The sequence below is a fragment of the Neofelis nebulosa genome, chromosome 6 (assembly GCF_028018385.1).
Source record: "Neofelis nebulosa isolate mNeoNeb1 chromosome 6, mNeoNeb1.pri, whole genome shotgun sequence".
In the NCBI taxonomy this organism is placed as follows: domain Eukaryota; kingdom Metazoa; phylum Chordata; class Mammalia; order Carnivora; family Felidae; genus Neofelis; species Neofelis nebulosa.
Window position 1 is genome coordinate 92,062,070 of NC_080787.1, and position 7,987 is coordinate 92,070,056.

Consider the following 7,987-nt stretch of genomic DNA (forward strand, 5'->3'; position numbering starts at 1 on the left):
ATTTTCTAAAAGTTAGTTACAACCCTCATTGGAAATCTTCTTGTTCCCACAAAATCATCTCATATAAAAATCGTGGATGATATGAAGTAATGAATTTCTAATGCATTCTTTCTTCTAGTGGCATCATTTGTGTTTACATGGTAGGCAAGATCTCACATATGAGGAAAGTCTTCCCAAAGCCAATTCACAGCTTGCCACTGCCCTTAGTATTCGAAGATGACATTGCTGATCATGAGTGTGCTCCAAATGGAAGAGTAGAGGAAGAAATCAATGTACAATAACACTTTCCAAATGTAAAGATGCCTCTTTAATTTTCAGGATCTCTTAGACTTGACTGCCCAGATGTTTATTAAAAAGACCAACAGTCTCCGACTGCCGCATGCCAAAATGCCCTGACTGCCTCGGCAGTCCCCCATGCCCACCAGGTGGTTGGACTGTGAGCAGCTATGAAACCTGAGAGCATTTCTATTTTCTATTTTCTTTGCCTGCCTTCTCTTCGGTTCACTGTACAGCAGCGGCTTCGGGATCTGACTGTCATTCATTCTCCACGTATCTACAGCCTCAGAGGGTTGTGCTGTGATGAGCCGCAGACTTCTGTGCTGACAGACTGGCTGAGTTCCAGCCTTCATTTCGAATGATCCTATCTTGCCAGTTAGTAGAAGTGTTGCCCATATCTGGGTCAGTTCAAAAGCAAGGTTCTAGTGAAGGCCTGGTAGGGCCCCGGAACACTGCATGGGGACCATCTCTGCCCTCTGACGACTAAATCATCAATTGTTAATGGGTGTTAAATGCATGTCGAAAGAAAGTGGATCATTAGTGTGTTCGATATATTCAAAAGGCCATGGATTTCATCCCTAACCCTCCCAAATTACTAATAAGGTGAAATACGGTCTGCTGAGGGATCCCAGAATAATCAAAATGACAACTATATTGGTGTTCAATTTAGATGAAGATAAACACATTTGCAGTATGTATTCTTTAAGATAAAGACGTGAAGTCAAAGCCAAAGCTAAGGACTTGATGCTCGTATGTATAGCTAAAAAAGTTGAAAATTAACTCAACAAAGTTAGGAATCCGTCCTAAAGATCTAACTGACCACTTAAGGTACAGCCTGAACACCTACATCCCACAATGGATTATCTCCCCCAGAACCTGTCACCAGACAGGTGAAGAACCTCTACCCCATCTCACAGCAGGGCAACCGCGTCCAGACGCTAATTACTTGAGAGCCAGAATCCAGAGAACCTAGATACGAGGCTTGTACTACCTGACTACCACACCACGGTGTACTTCATCCTCACGCCAGTAGACATGGAGAATAAATATTTAAAAATTCAATAAAGTTTAGAACTAGAACTGTGTCTTTGTGTGCAAACTAATTTGAATGATTTTTTTTCTTTTTAATAATGTCTTCACCTGGTAGGTTAATTTTTAAAAAGAGTAAGCATGAATTTAAAAAATGTAGAAAAGAAAATGTCTGTAAACCTGAGTGATTATAAAAAGCTGAACAAATGCGTTTATTAATAACATGAGTGCTTTCATTTCCAGGGTGGAAGATAAGCGAGTTTTAGCTCATGAAATTATTAATGCATTGTGATTAAAATATTATGTTTTCTGTAACGTGTTCTAGATGCACTGCTTGTTATGGTTTGTTACGTTATGTAACTGCTTGTATCTCAAATGTATTTATTTTATTGAGTAAATAAAACTTTGCTCTCCCTCTGAACTATGTTAATTTTAATTTTTAGCCGAGAACACTGTGATTGACTGTGCTTCATTATTTTTGAAAATCTTGTTTAACATTTTTGAAACCAAAACGCTAAAATCTGGTTTTCAGTTGTTCACCTCGTTGTTTTCATTTTGTTATATTGTATTTATTTCATTAGACAGATGACAGCTATGCCATCTCTAAAGGCTGCATAGAAACAATACCAAATTTGCACTCAGGGTGAGGTTCACTGTGCCTGTATATGCATGTTTCAGACTTCTCTGATGAAAACATATTAGCTGACTTCTTATTATATGTTCAGTCATTTTTACATCAGTGTGACTGAAAAGCACACCATACAAAGGGTCCATGTGTCAAGACCTTTTACAGAAGACCAGTCAGTGCACAAATGAAAGAGAGAGAGAGAGAGAGAGAGAGAGACATCTGCCTTTCCCTCGGGACACAGGGCATCATCTACTGTGCATGCCAGACACAGGAGCACTGCATCTTCTGTATTAAATATTAGGAACGTATACATACAAACTGCATAAGAAGAAAGGTCTTCTGCGTTTTTTTCCCCTCACACATTCCAATTTAGAGACTCCTTGTTGTAGCACATCCTCTCTTTGGTTTCTCTTGTTATCTTGACTATTGCCAGTCTACTTATTGCCTCCCTCATTTCCATCAGACTGTGAGTTCTATGAGGACACAGAGGATGGCAGGATTCCTGATTCCCTTATCGAGCTACCTCATCCAAACAGCTTAGAGCAATATTTTAGCATCTAGCTGGTGTCCAATATATACTTGTTGAGAGAGTGAATGAATAAATGAATGGATTTTCAAACATAGCCATGAATAGGTTAACTTATGACTTCTCCTTTTTCCCCTTCCTTTGTCCCTGGCTCTTTCTTTGACCTTAGGACACAAGTGCCATTAACTCTTGCTGAGCTCTATGGTTTTTCCTGGATTCTGCCACAACCACCAAATACCTCGTCTCATGTAGATGCTGCCAGCAACTCCACTGGGTAGTGGTCATCCAAAAGGCATCACTCCTGCTATGTCTGCCATCTTCTGCTCATCATACTTCCGATAGACTGAGGGTTTTTACTATGGTATGGTTATGTTGTCCCATTTTCAATGGAGAAGTGGGGTTAGCAGTATCTAATAAAGTAAGTATAATAATAATGGCTAAAATGTACCGAGTATCCCTAATGCACCAGGCACCGGGTTGGCTTTTTATTTACTTGGGCCACATCCAATTCTTATCATGTTATATCCATTTCACACATGAGGTGAAATGACTGACCCAAAGTCACATTGATAACCATTAGCTAAGCTGAAATTCAAGCCAAGGTCTGTTCGGTTTCAACATCTACATTCTTTTCACCACACTGTGTAACCATACCAAAGTTGCACTGCCTGTACCCCTATACTTTATAGAGAATTTACTGATAGTTTCTCCCACCCACTAGTGGTGCAGCAAGTGTTTGTGCAGAGATATTTCTAGAAACACTGCTCACCTCTAGGCGCAGGATCAAGGTTCTCCACTTCTCTCTTTATTTGTTTCCTCTCAGGAAAGGTCTCTTTACTTTCACACTTCTAGAAGCATACCTCACTAGTAAGAGCTTTTTGAGGGCAAAGCTAAATCTTGTTCTCTTTATTCCTAGGGTCCAAGACAGTATCTAGCACATCATGTCTTATGGACTCATCAAGCACTATTTGAATGTATGAATTGAATTGAATTGCATTGGAGACAACTCACAGACACACAAGTTAACAAGTACAAAGAATGCAAGACAGATGGATCAGTTCGATACAACCACTATCTTGAGCAAGTTACTTAGCCCTTCTGTTATCACATACATAATAGAAGGACAACTACTCTCTTATAGGATAGTTGTAAAGATCAAATAATAAGGCAAGAAAAATGATCTAGCATAGTACCTGGAGAATTCGTAGGCCTGTGCCCTCAATCACAGTCCCTCCACCAGTTTAACTTTGTGCTACTTTCAAGGATCACATTGTTACAGTCTCAGTGCTTTTTAAAGGAACTGTAAAGTCCAAAGCAGAAAAAAGAAGGGAGCTGTGTAAAGCAAGAATGGCTTGGAAGAATTGACCTTGAGTAGGCTTGTCTTTCTGCTAATTGGTTTGTTTTCCTCCAGCACTGACGATTTTGATCCACCATTGGAGCTACTCTCACCATTTAGCTCCCCCTAACATTCTATCTCCTCCCTTTCTCTCCTCCCAAATGTAGGCCAAATTTTGATAGTCCTACCTGTTAATATCTATCTTAAATTTGTGTCCTCTCTGTCCCCTCTGGCTTGGCTTTATCTTAGGTCCCATTATCTCTCTCCTGGTCCACTGTAACAGCCTCCTGGGCTTCCTGCTTCTAGCTGGGCTTTTAAAATCAAACAGAATAAAGCAAATCCACCAACTTTCTCTTTTTCAAATGGTACTAGTGTAGAAAATCCAAATCTACTGGATTTTCAAGGGTAGTACCAATTCCAGTGCATTACCAGTAGGATATTCTGGGAGGAAAATTCTTTATTTTCCAATTACATACTGTCATAAGAAAAAAAAAACTTTTGGTGGGCCATGTGCCCCACTTCTTAATTCAGAACAAATGGTCACCATATCTTTGGGTTGTCTTGTATTCAAGGAAAGGGAGTCTCTTACTCCTCCTCCATCTTCTAATTCAAAATGAGTTATCCCCATCTCAGAGCTCACAATTCAGGCTAATACTTAGGGCAGTGCAGCTGAGGAGCATTGTATTTTAAATAGGCTTATGTGGACCAGCCTTAAAACCAAACAATGATTTATAACATTGATTCTTTGGGAAAGGGCATTTTATGTCCCACGTGAGCATCTAACAAATGAATTTTTGTAACCCAGCCCCATTTGCAAGTTGGAGGCTGCCTTTATTAGGAAGAAAGCAGTAAACCAAGAATTCATATCCCTCCCATTAGCAGTGCTGGAGAGGACAGAATTATGTACTAATTGTTTAATTGATGAGCATAAAAGGAATATTTTATTTAAAGCCACACTTTGGAGTCATTTCTTTTCACCCTTTCGGTTGTCTGCCTTATAAAATTCTAGCAATCTTTTTTTCTGCATTTTCTTTTCCTTTCCTTCACCCAAATCTCAGTAAGATTTCATTCTAGGTCTGAGCATATTATTTGCTTTACGGTAGGCTCTGGTGGTAATAAAGCATTACTCATTTTTCTGCTTTATTTCCTTGAGACACAGAGCAAACATTCGGTAAGTGATAGCTCTGTTCAAATGCTACTGTGTAAAACAAGTGAGCAAGACTCATGGCCCCTATCTCCTCATGGAGGGATGGAATGATTTTGAGAACAGCACAAGACAATAAATTAAGTGAAGGAAGTTGTATCTCCTGAAAATTTTCACCATAATTTCTCCCAAATAGTTTCGAATAGTTCATTCTGTTTTATGGCAACACCCTCAAGCTAGACACTCTTTCTCATTGATTTTAAGGAGAAAGGGAAGGTACCGTTGTACATGAATAGATACTGAGATCATTAACTATTATAAGATCTCTTTTGTTCTGTTGTTTGGGTTTCCTTTTTAACCTAAGATTACATTAACAAATCAGATCTTGCTGAGAAATTACTTGCACTTTTCACCAAACGCTTCCCACAAGGAAAATGGTGATTTTTTTTCACTACTGCAAACCAAGAATATTGTGGTTTTCTCTAGATGAATGAAACTAGAGAATTCTTTCTCTGAGAGCATAAAGCAAACTGATTAAGTCAAAGAGGTGAAAGCCACAGTCTTTACTTTTGAAGTATTCCCAGAAAAAATCTAGGGGATCTCATGGATAGTCACACCATAATCCATTGTATCTTAGGTATTTGCAAGTCCTCAGCAGGTCACCATAATTTATACTTGTTAACCATGCAAACACGTAGGAGACTCCTAATTACTGCGAACACTGTTGAATTGTCTCCATTTTTAAGTAATGATAAAAAATGTTACTAAAAGAGTGTATCATTTTGTTAAATTGACTAAATATGTTTGTATACATGTCACTTTTCAATCTGTTGTTAACAATAACCTTAGAAACGGTCCATTGTAAAGGATTTATGAGTTTAATACATGGTACCTAGTCTCATATTTTAATAAACATTCTCAGTATTGAAAATGAATGAAACGTACCACCAATTTAATTCATAAGATTCATTGAATGTTACTGAAGGATCAATATAACAGACAGTTAAGATGAGCTCTGGTTTAAGACTACCTGGGTTCAAGTCTTAGCTCTCTCACAGAGGGGCTGTGGGACAATTAAAAAGACACTGACTTTTTTCTACACCTCTGCCTTTTCATCAATAGAATGAGAATAAAGACTGCCCCAGCCCTTTATGGCTGTTGAGATGATTAATATACTTAGAACTCAGCACCTTGCACATGGGAACATGCACTGATATCTTAAATTAGTCATGTGCATTTGGGGCTGCTTTGGCATTATATTTGATAGTGTTTGCTAAAGTAAAACAAAAATGTAAAATATTAACATATATTTATGGTTAAAGAAGTTATAATTTTAGCTCTTGACTATTGACGATGATGATAAGAAATTCTGCATTCTGCTTTTCACTCCTAACAACTCAATTTTTAATAGACAGTTGATACCTGAAATATGTAAGCTTTTCGAATCTGAGATTAATTTTTGCTAACTAGATCCATAATTTGGTCTCACCATTCGTAAGCAAATAAGTATAGGAATGGATGCCAAAGGACAAACATAGAGGAAAAAAATAAAATTCTTTCACAGTATGTTTCACCTGGTTTGGCAAACTTAAGCTATTTAATAATGTTTACCCAGTGAAATTAGTTTGAATCCTTGAGTCATGTCCTAAATATGAGACAATTAAGTTTCATAGAAATTGTGAAAACGCACGGCTTCCCAAACTCTCGGTTTTTATATGTTCTTTATAGGAACTCATAGTCTAGCAACTGCTACTGAGCTTGGCTGTCCTCAAACCAACTCAGGGACGCAGAGTCTCACATTTCTGAGTTTAGCAATCTGGAGACATATGGGGAACGTGTGAGCTGGTCAGCAATCAGCAGTGCTTGATTCAGTTGCAGAATATCAATTAAGGGAGAGAATAGGCTAATGTTCTTTCCACTAGAGAAATGACTAGAATATTATGTCTCCCTCAGCCTACCCGGTGACAGCTGACTTGTGCCCATAAACTTTGGTGCAAGGACCTATTAGTTCACCTACTACGATAAGCTTTATTTTCATTAATGTACCCAAGCTGTGACTTTGCCATAATTTTCCCCATGGGTATTCATATTTGGAGTGCTCTAATATGCACACAGATATTGGCACACCCTCTAAAACAGTCTTGAAATCACCATACACAATTTACTAAAAGCGGTGTGGCTGGGCTCTAAAGATGATCCTACTGTTAAGTGACTTTGAGTGCTGAGCATTGCTTCGTTCATGACAGGAAAAAATACCCATCCTCTCCAATGTCTGGATTTTGTGTAAAAAAAGAGAGAATGAAATGGAAGAAGGAGAGAGAGAGAGAGAGAGAAAGAGAGTGTGCACGCAGACAGCTTATCCCTGTTTACATTTTCATCCTGTGTCTACTGGATTGATCCCCTACTTCATGTCAGCTTACCAGGCTGACAGCAATTCTAGCAGAGAGACACAGGGTAAGAGGGACTTTGATTCGTCCCCTCCCCCCTAAGTCCCTGCCTGTCATTGTCTGCTCCTGAGTAAGCAAAGTGAATATGGTCAGAGAGGTCTGGGGCTGCTGGAGCTGTGTTTTCCAATCTCAGGGGCAGCCACCTTCTCATCAACAAATCCATGCAAGCATTCTATGCATTATGCCGCTTTTCACTCACAAGTTTTGTTCTACGCTAGAGAAGCACTTAGCCCAAATAAGACAATTCACCGTAGAATTTGTGTACGTGCATGGGTGTGTGTGTGTGTGTGTGTGTGTGTGTGTGTGCAGATTGAGTGATAGGTTGAAGATTTAGAGGGTCTGGGTTTTTTTTTAAGCCTTCATCTTTATTTTTAAAATGTTAATTTTCCCCTCCCCCTTAGTTCTTCCCCAAACTGCTCTGTGATGTGATCACAAATACTCATGTGCATAAATTCCCATTATCATAATAGGAGCACTGCAGTGAGGCTTCTTCTGAAAATAAATTACTCTGTAGAATATATTAGGAGGACTAAACCCAAACAAGCTAAATTGTGTGTTCTCCCATCCTGTAAGTTAAGCATTTGAAGATACAAAACCAATT

General features: G+C 38.8%; 1 long non-coding RNA gene across 1 annotated transcript in view; it reads left to right on the forward strand.

Moving 5' to 3' along the window:
- LOC131514586 (uncharacterized) overlaps nt 1-5,870 on the forward strand; it is a 167,438-nt gene extending 161,568 nt beyond the window's left edge. Inside the window, exon 6 of the long non-coding RNA XR_009263142.1 lies at nt 2,629-5,870. This is a non-coding gene — a long non-coding RNA (uncharacterized LOC131514586). The remainder of the gene's footprint in view (nt 1-2,628) is intronic.
- Nucleotides 5,871-7,987: the final 2,117 nt, after the last annotated feature.